Source organism: Arabidopsis thaliana, chromosome 3, assembly GCF_000001735.4.
Source record: "Arabidopsis thaliana chromosome 3, partial sequence".
NCBI lineage: Eukaryota > Viridiplantae > Streptophyta > Magnoliopsida > Brassicales > Brassicaceae > Arabidopsis > Arabidopsis thaliana.
The window spans coordinates 14,122,232-14,132,986 of record NC_003074.8 but is presented as its reverse complement, the minus strand read 5'-3'; the positions used below and the strand labels follow the sequence as shown (position 1 = coordinate 14,132,986).

Genomic DNA, 10,755 nt, shown 5'->3' with positions numbered 1-10,755 from the left:
CAGTTTCTTCTTGCGATCCATCTAAGCCCACTGATGCTGAAAATATGTCAATTACCGCCCTTTAGAAAAAAATGAATCAAAGACTTGGGTATATTCAGGATAACACAGTTTGAATTGTCATAAACATCTCACAAGAGTCTCCTGAAGCAGTTACTCCTTCGGATGCTGAGAGCGATTGTTTGGACGGACCGCCTTGACCTGGGCGCGGAACAGCTGGAAGCGTCCATTCCACTACCGTGAAAGGAAGAGCTAATGATCTAAGCTACACGATTAAGAGAAATAAGAAACATAATATAATTGATTAGAATACATAACCTCAAAAAGATACTAAACACTCCACAAGTTAGATACGACATATTTAAACAAGATGCAAGAGTATATTTATATAAAGAACGCTTTTAGTTCTCATTTGACCCATTCTCCATACCATCATTACTTTCTTCTTAAAAGTTCACAAGAATAGATATTGGCATGGCAAGAAAGGCTTGTTAGCACTTGCAAAAGGGGGGAGCCAAGAAAAGAAGCCACATAGAGAATGTTGTTATAAGTAAATCTCCTCAAAAAATTTAAAGGGACAAGCTTTATCAATTTTATGCATAATCGTTCTTATTAGGCATTATGATGTTCAAGACCTAACATGAGCCAGTGATTATTTGGTGCCAATTACTCAATTTCACATGCAAAAAGTGTAAGGTGGGCAAGGCATTATTACGTGAAAGTAAATGGCCATACGAAGAAAGTATTACAGGAATGAGAGAGTAAGATATATAGAATGGGACATCTAAAGAAAAAAGTCAGAATGTAAAATTGCAAATTCTAAGCTTGCAAACATAAGAGAGAAAAAGTTATTGTCATCCACTCACTGAGACTAACTTAAGTAGAAAAAGTAAATATTTTGGGGTTTGAGCTCACTCACCATAACTGGATGCTTGGTCATTGCCCAAAAAGCTTCTTAGGAATGATCTTCTTTTGTATGATAGCACTGCATTCATGACTCAATACCACCATACCTTGCACTTCTTGAATTCTCTCCACGATCAAGTCTTTCAGAAACTTGTGAGAGTCTGGGATTAGCGCTAGAGCGTCAACAAGAGGTATCCGCAACTCAACCTCCTTAATATTCTTGGCAAACATAGCTCTATATTTATCTGCCAACGCTTTCTTGTGACGGCCAGGAAATGGAAGCTGTGGTTTGTAGGGAGGAGGGACAAAGACCTTTTCTTTGTTTTTAACAGCAACTGGTTTTGGAGCAGTTGGTGATGCTGCTGGGAAGATAGGTCGAGTTGTTGGTCGAGTAACGTTGTCAAGTGGCAGATCGAGTGGTTGCTCGAGTGACTGGTCGAGTGACTGGTCGAGTGGTTGCTCGAGTGACTGGTTGAGTGGTTGCTCGAGTGACTGGTCGAGTGATCCGCGCTTTGATCTCCTTCCTGTGTTTGTCATCAGAGTCAGCTGTGCCTCTGACGGTCCTATCACAGTCCTCGTTGTAATTGCCATCTGATTGAGCAAGGTTCTCTACCAAATCCTAGCCTTCTTCAACATCCTTGTTCTGGAAATTTTCATTGCTGGCGGTATCCAGAAGCATTCTGATGCGTGGTAGGACTCCTCTATAAAGAGTGCTGAGCAGAGAGGCTTTAGTAAAGCCATGATGAGGGCATTGGTTGGTGTAATCCTTGAAACGCTCCCATGCTTCACAGAAGCTTTCAGCAGTCTTCTGTGAGAAACCAGAGATCTCATTTCTGAGTCTTGCAGTTCTGGCATTGGAGAAGAACTTTGATAGAAAAGCCTTCTTGCAATCATCCCAGGTGGTGATTGAATCATGGGGCAGATTCTTCTCCCAGATGTGTGCTTTGTCGCCCAAGGAGAATGGGAACAGACGGAGCTTGAATCCGTCTTCACTGACACCATTGATCTTTGTCAGGTTGTAGAGCCAATCGAATTCATCAAGGTGGTCGAGTGGATCCTCCATTGGCAGACCATGGAATTTGTTCCCCTGAATCATGGAGATGAGACCACTCTTAATCTCGAAGTTGTTGTTCTGGATAGCAGGAGGTGCAATTCCTTTCCTCTGACGATGATCACGTGGTGCATCTCCAGCACCAATGTTGGCAGGGCCATTTTGTTGATTCTGTTCGTCAGCCATTTCGAGTGGTTGCTGAGGTACAGGGTTGACTGTGTTTCACCTTTCTCTAAGCTCGCGAGCTATGCGGTCAATGTTGTCGTTGAAAAGGAGGTTCTGATTGCCTGTTGATCGAGTTCGCATACAGTAGAGGTGTACCTGGATCAAGAAGACAACAAGAAAGACACAAAGTTAGTAACCGAAAAGAAAATTTGAAAAAGAACTTGATCTAAGCAAGTCTGAAATGTCAAATGTAAAAAACAGACACCCAATTGGCAACGGCGCCAAATTGATAATAGATTTTTCAGTCAATTAAACCTAAAGCACTATCATGTCGTTGTAGTACTGAAGGTTGTCAATCCAAATGGGTGTGATGCTAACAATTAAGATGTGATCAAAAGTCCCTAAGTCAAGCCAAGCAATAACAGGTTGTGGTGTGTTCTAGCAATTCTAAGTGAACATGCAGAAAATAGAAATTCAAGCAGAAACAGTAAAACACTCGACCAACACAGCTCTTTGCAGAGCACTAGGTGAGGAGTAACACACAGAAAATAAAACACAGATACTTGACTGCACAGTCTGTTGCCAGACAACTTGGTGGTCGAGTATGAGGTTGAGTAACAAGAAAGAACCGCAGAAATTAAGCGACAGATAACAAGATGCAGTAAACAACAGTAGAGTAAACAAAAAATTCAATCAGATAAAGAATTCCCGAGGATGGGGTAATTGAGTAGTTTCGTTTCCTCAGTTTACAGGTGATTGACATGCTCAATAAATTAACCCTAGACAACAAGTTCATTAACCAAATCTAAGTGCCACCGCAATAGAGACTCTCAAGTTAACCTAGTCCCAGACTCAATCACCATTGACGAGAGCTAACCTAACAGGCATTACGAATCAACAAGTTAAAGCCAAAACGCTCCCTGCAACCAATACCTTGGTACAGGGCCACAAGTCTCTAGAATTAGTGGTTCAGACATTTCATCGAACACCTTTTGGGCGCGGAAATGTCTGGGCTCAAATTCCAGTTGATCAGAAAGCAATAGGCATTAAGAACAACTAATCCATAAGGGATCTATCAATCAATACTCAATCACCTAGCATACTGAGAATTCTACACTATTCTAACCCATCCTCAGAAACCTATTCACTACTCAGACATCAGAACAGAAAGCATAAACGTTGAACAAGCTAAAAACATGATAACAACAGTGTAATAGAAGGGTGATAACAGAATGAACAACAGTAAACGAAAGCAAGACCAAAAGCTGAATACTGAATACTGAATACTGAATATTGAATAGATAAAGAGAAATCCGGATTACAAAAGGTCTAGAACACAAGGTCTGCGGAATAAAACTAAATAAAAAACTTGTTTGCGAAAATGTGAAGTACATGCTACTTATAGCCAAATATTCCGAAACCCTAATACTTAAAACGATGCAGTATTGGGACGGATTAAGAATTGTACTCGACTCATGTGGTCGAGTGGGGATCGAGTGAATAGCTGGAGTCTTCTTTTCTTCCTTGTGCTCGAGTGTCTGGTTGAGTGCGGAATGAAGAAGACTCTGAAGCTTGCCATCGAGTGTGTAGTCGAGTGGTGGTGATGGTGATACTCGACTTCCAGGTAGAGTGATGGGGTCGAGTGATGATTAGGTAATGGTGGTAAAGACACTCGACCTCAGGGTCGAGTGATGTGGTCGAGTGATGGTCAGGTGATGGAGATGAGGACACTCGACCTTGTGGCCGAGTGGTGAGGTGAAGTGGTGATGTCTTCTACTCGACCTGGGGGTCGAGTGGTCTGTTGAGATCTTGAAGCTCCTACTCGACCTCTGGGTCGAGTGGTTTGTCATGATCAGGTCCGCTTCTTCCAGTTAGCTCGTCAACAGCTCCAAATCACCTGAAATCAACACAAATATGCAACATGCATGCAAACCTATCCTAAACATGTAAAGTGATGATAAATGATGAGAAATGATATAAAACAGTGATGATATGATGCTAAAATGATGACAAATGGATGCTCAAAACATGCAAAATACACACTTATCAGTATCTCATCTACGTTGACCTTATTCCCACCAGCATCATTTAGCGTTTATCGGAGTTCTTATCTGCCGCCTCAGATCCGCCGCACCATCACCATCCTCTGCCACACTGTTGCCTTGTTAGGGTTCCTCTTAATGGGCCACTGTTCTTCGAGCCCATTAACCAAATTTAGGCCCATCCCCCAAAACAATTGCCCATCTCCACTAATGGATTGGCCCAGCCCCTCCAAACGGTCTCCGCAAAATCATAGGTTTGACCCAAACTCCTTTTTGTCTTCTCTTAGCTTTTATTTGCGTCGATTCATGATACCAATTGCTAATGGACATCAATTGAATCATAATCGAACATTGCTGCTATGTTGGTACAAAAATCCTTTGAGAACCTTGCCATTAGAATCTATAGGTGTACTATTCATGTTGCTAATTCCTTGAAGAAGATCGGCATGATGATCCCGTCTCCAAGGAGCAGTGATTACCGTAGTTTCTTCAAGTTTTCATCTCCGATTCATTTTATTATTGATTTCATACTTGATATATTTAGCTACATCATGGGTACTATTCTTGAAAGTAAAAGTTTGATGAATAATGGCATTATGATCCCGTCTCCTTGGATATGAATTAGTGCTTTAGGTTTAATTGATCTTAAAAAACCTATTATCATCTCCGTTCCTCATTGGCTTATCAAACCTATCTTTTTTTCCTTATTGTTAGCTTTCGTTATTCGGAGTTTTTTGTAACCCTTTGTATGCTTGAAGATCTTGTAAACTTTACCTTTAGGAGATGCATTGAATGAAATACAAGGCTTGTTTGACAAAAAAATAAGAATAAATAAAAAGTATCAACTGAAAAAAGCATTCGTTTATGCAATATAACAACGTATTCGATGATTCAATTTTAATTAAAAAAAATTCTAACAACATTCTCAACAATGCATCATACACATAATTCAGAAACAACATTGATCTTAAACCAATTTAACAGAGGGTAGTGTTGGATTCTAAAAACCTAAGAATTTGATGATGGAGCTCTTTACGTATTCTTCACACTCAGTGGTTTATTATATAAATATCAATTTAAGAGAATATAAATATCAATTTAAGAGAATAACTTACTCAAATCATTAAGTAATCCACAACTATTATACACTCATACTTTGAGTTTGGATTACAAGAAAAAAACAAACTTCGGGTATAAGAAAACTATTAAAATGGTTTTATTGAAAAATCATGTAATATTAAAATAAATTTAGTAATAATACAATTAAATATGTAAAATAAAATAATAAATATATCATTAACCTATAAATTAGAAGTTGAAGAGCTTACATTAATTATTTAATAGACACATGGCAAATGGTAAAGTGATGATGTGTCAATCATATGGAGAGAGTTGGCCAACTTTCATATATATGATTTATAAACCATGTGAGGTTCAAACCCCTTGGTTTATATTTGCTTAATAGTATAAAGTCGTGGTCGTATAACTTTTATGCCGGCAGGATGTTGGTATTGACGTTATGCTGCCCGACTATTATACTTTGATTGTTAGATAACTAGGATTAGCCAAATCATGAGGATCCCATCCGTATGTTGTGCATCGCGTGTAACTCCGTTCCATTATGGCATACGAAGGCAGGGGCTGGTTCAATACCGACCGGATGCTTCATGACGATGTAGTATAAGGAATGGCAATCTTCTTTAGACTTTGTGTCTAGGAGTGTGCAGGCCATTGCCTCGGGTTATCATGTGTTCGTAAAAGGCCTTACTTAAGTAGTTAGGAGCATGTTTAGGCATAGTAGTTTCGCTGCATATAGTTGCTAGTTGCATTGCATTTGATTGCCTGTTTGCTTTTTGTTTGGGGGTTGGGTTGGGTTTTATTTTTAGAGATCCCAGATTTATTGAGTAATACTAGATTACTCAGACACTACTTTTTTTTTACAGGCAACCTTTAGTAGGAAGACCTTAGGGGGCGAAGGATGTTAGACTAACCGGTGTAGATTTGCTTTGCCTTTGTAATATATAGTTTTGCGTATAGTATGTAAGACTCGATATTTTTATAAAGCTCTGATTTTATTAAAACCCCATATCTCCCAATGATATATTTAGTCTTGTCTAGACTATCACAACTCGCGTCCGCGGTACGGGTTGCAAAGCCTTAGGCCATGTTCGTGAGAAACGGGACTCGCGGTCGGACGGCTCGGGCGAACGGATTTGTTCTGGGAATATGGGTTGGCTGACTACGGGCGTGCACGTGACGCTCTCATTCTATCCTAGGCCTAGGACGGGGTAGGAGTGTTACAGTTACTAGCTGCAAAGTATGCTTCAAGAGAAATTCCTAAAGTGGACGTCTCAAAGATCGAGCTAGCTCAGCCTCAATCTGAGGCAGTAGAGTCCAAAGAGACGTTACCCCCGAACAAGAAATAAAAGAGCGACTCAACTCCCGTGACTACTAAAGGGCTAAAGAAAATGGTCAAGGTAATTATGGGATGATTCTATCAATGCAATCAAGCAACACAAGAGAAAAGTCGTTACTCCGATGGAAAAAAGCCTAAAACGAGCCGTGCTAACTGGCCCGAGGAAGAAACCAGCAACCTTGATAAGCCTCATGATGATGCCCTCGTAGTTACTCTTGACATTGCGAACTGTGAAGTCTAAAGGATACTCATTGACACCAGGAGTTCGGTTGATCTGATTTTTCTCGAAACACTCGTGAGAATGGGAATTTCCAAGAAGGATATTAAGGGAGCTCCAAGCCCACTTGTATCTTTTACCAGCAAAACCTTGATGTCAGTTTTCACAATAACGCTTCATGTTACCGCACAAGAGGTCGTTAAGATGATCGAGTTCTCTGTCTTTGACCGACCGGCGGCTTACAATGTAATTCTCGGAACACTTGGTTGTACAAGATGAAGGCAGTCCCATAAACTTACCATCAGTGCGTTAAGTTCCCAACCCCTACTGGAGTCAGGCAAATCATGGGAAATCAGTGCACCTCGAGAATGTGCTATTTGACTGGGCACAAGCTCAAAATCCAATAGCAACCACAACTCAAGGTATCTTTGAATGTGATCAAAAAAGTAGGGGATAACCACGTAGAAAAGGTGGTCATAAACGTGGAGCACCTGGATCAACTTGTCAGCATTGGGGCTAGTCTAAGTGAGAGCTTCCGAAGCGAAGTGATTCAATTTCTCAAAAATAATAAGGGCACCTTTGCATGGACTATCGAAGAGATGACTGGAATTAGTACGAAGGTCATTTCACACGAGCTGAACGTAGACCCAACATTCAAACTGGTCAAGCAAAAGCGTCGAAAGCTTGGTTTGGATAGCGTAAAACCGGTGAACACCGAAGTCGTCTGACTTCTCAAAGCAGGCTCGATCCGTGAAGTCAAGTATCCAAAATGGCTTGCTAACCCCGTAGTGGTTAAGAAGAAAAATGGCAAGTGGCGTGTATGTGTGGATTTTACCGACCTCAACAAAGCTTGTCCAAAAGATTGTTTTCCACTTCCCCACATCGACCGTCTTGTAGAGTCCACTACGGGACATGAAATGTTATCCTTTATGGATGCTTTTTCATGTAATAATCAAATCTTGATGAAATCGGAAGATCAAGAAAAAACGTCTTTCATCACGGAGCGCGGAACCTACTGTTATAAGGTGATGCCATTCGGGCTGAAAAATGTTGATGCCACATATCATCGTCTAGTGAACACAATGTTCAAGGATCTCCTCGGTAAAACAATGGAGGTTTACATCATGGACATGTTTGTGAAGTCAGCCGTCTCTACTTCGCATCTCGAGCATCTTCAGGAATGTTTAACTTTTTTGAATGAGTTCGGAATGAAGCTAAACACTTTGAAGTGCACCTTCGCTGTCCCTTCGGGAGAGTTTCTCAGGTACATTATCACCGAGCATGGAATCGAAGCAAACCCAATGCAGATAAATGTGTTCATGTCGATGACTTTGCCTCGCAGTATAAGAGAAGTTCAGCGTCTAACAGGTCGAGTTTCCGCACTGAACAAGTTCATATCCCTATCTATTGACAAGTGCCTACCTTTCTACACATTACTGCGGAAATCGAAAGCGGGGTTTGTTTGGGTTGAACACTGTGAGGAGGCATTAAGCAGCTGAAAAGCTATCTGTCCAAACCACCAATTCTTGCCAAGCCCGAGTTTGGTGAACAGCTCTTTCTATATATTTCTGTCTTGGAAAGCGTAGTGACTGGCGTTCTAGTGCGAGTTGAACGGAGTGACAAGCGTCCAATCTTTTACGTTAGCAAGTCATTCTCCGACGCAGAAACCAGATATCCAATGATGGAAAAGCTAGCTCTAGTTGTTGTAACGTCAGCTCTGAAGCTGAGGCCATATTTTCAGTCGCACCCGATCATCGTCTTGACATCGTTGCCACTTCGGACCATCCTCCACAGTCCAACTCAGTCCGGAAGATCAGCAAACTGGGCAATCAAGTTAAGTGAATTTGACCTAGAGTTTCACGCGCGAACAAGCTTAAAATCTCAACTTCTCGTAGATTTCCTGATCGAGCTGCCCTTGGCTACTCCCGAACCTGACATTCCGGACCAACCTAGGATTCTTCATTTGGATGGAGCTTCTTCTAAACAAGGGTCCAATGTCATAGTTTGCTTGAAGTCTTATACTAGAGAAATTCTTGAACAATCATTTTGGCTCGCTTTCAAAGGCTAAAACAACGAAGCTAAATACGAGTCACTTTTGGTCGGACTTTGCCTCGCCATCACGGTAGGAGTTCGTAATCTGCAAGCTCATTGTGATTCACTGCTTGTTGCCAATCAGTATTTCGGGGACTACAAAGCGAAGGATATTCGCATGGAAGCATACCCGGATTGAGCCCTGGAACTGACAAAGAAATTTGAAAAGTTCGAGCTATCTAGAGTTCCTCGTGTAGAGAATTCTGCTGTCAATGCACTAGCTGCCTTAGCTTCAACTTCCGACGTAAAAATGACCAGGATGATTCTTGTTGAAACAATTAGCCAACCGAGCGTACGTCTGAAAACGGTGAGTTTCGTCACCACTCAGGCCATGCGCAGACGGCTCGAAGCTCAAATGGATGATTCTGGACCTTAGCAGTTTGACAAAAATGGGGCGATTCCCGACATAACGTAGCTTGAGGCGAACCAAGAGAGTCCAAATTGTCTAATTCCAAATAGCCACGAAGTCCCTGATGCTGGTCAACCACCTCATGACTGGGGGGGGGGGGCAGACTAGAGAGAGCCTATTCGGAATTACATTCTCTCTGGAGTAATTCCCGCCGATAAATGGGAAGCTGAAAAGTTAAAAGCCACTAGTGCGCGTTTATGTGTAGCAAACGACGTTTTTTACAAACGATTAATTTCGGCTCCGGATGTTGTTTGCATCTTTGTGGAGCATACCCGTACTATGATGAAAGAAATCCACGACGGTACGTGCGGAAATCACTCAAAGTAAAAAAAATATGGTTATTTTTGGTAAACAATGATTGCAGACTAGGAAGCATACGCACTTAAATGTGAGCAATCCCTGAGGCATGCACCATTCATCTTGCAGCCCGCTGAACTTCTTAGTTTGGTGTCCGCACCTTATCCGTTTATGAAGTGGTCCATGGACATCATCGGATTACACCTCGCTATCCGCAGAGAAAAGGTCAGGCTAAAGCGATGAACAAAATAATCATTTCTAATCTCAAAAAGAAGTTGAACGAGTACAAGGGCGCTTAGTTAGGAGAATTACAAAACGTTCTATGGGCAATCCGTACGATTCTGAGAAGAGCTACCGGTGAAACACCTTTCCTTAGTTTACGGAATGGAGGTAGTCATCCCGACCGAAATCAAAGTCCCAAGTGCGAGAGGAATCAGAAATCCACAGAGTGAAGCTGCGAACCGCAAAATGATGGTTGATGTCATTGATACTATTGATGAGTGTCGCGATCAAGCCTTAGTCCGCATGCAAAACTACCACAACGTTGCAGCCCGCTATTACAATTGAACGTCTAAAACAGATCATTCGAGGTGGGAACTCTAGTTCTACGTCGGTTTCAACAGAAAACGACAGAGAAAGGAGCAGGCAAGTTAGGGATCAGCTGGGAAAGTCCTTACAGAATCACACACGTAGTTTGGAATGGAGTCTACCGCCTCGTGAAATGTTTTTACATTTAAATTCATCTTTGTCATTGAACTACGTTAGACTTGATCCCCACCTTTGAGTACGTAGGCAGCCCGTACATTGGGTCCAGTCTCTAAATTCTTAAAATCAATAAAACCGAGTTTTGTCGTATACTAAGTCTTTCATTTCTTACTCTGTACAGTTTCAGGTAGATTCCATTAGAATCTCACCTCCGCCTCGGAAATACACAAACTAAGCTAATACTTAGTCGTCGCGATCCTTACTGTTTTCCCAAAATTTATAAACCGAGTCTAACTCGTAAAGGAAAAGCATTCTTTGGTCATTTTTTCCAACTCAAAAGTTAAAACCAAGTCCATCTCGTAATTCGGAAAATAGACTAGCAATCAAAACTAAAATAAGACTGTCTCAGTGAATTTAAATAAGTTTAAGTAATTAAAAAGCCTCTGTGGCCAACAAAAG

General features: G+C 41.4%; 2 pseudogenes across 2 annotated transcripts; one reads left to right on the top strand and one right to left on the bottom strand.

Annotated features, from left to right (window-relative positions):
* Positions 1-945: 945 nt before the first annotated feature.
* On the bottom strand, positions 946-4,065 carry AT3G33197 (annotated as a pseudogene; the record flags this gene model as incomplete). The annotated part of the gene is made up of 1 exon: positions 946-4,065.
* Positions 4,066-6,441: 2,376 nt separating this feature from the next.
* Positions 6,442-10,580, top strand: AT3G33201 (annotated as a pseudogene; the record flags this gene model as incomplete). Its single annotated transcript has 1 exon — positions 6,442-10,580.
* Positions 10,581-10,755: the final 175 nt, after the last annotated feature.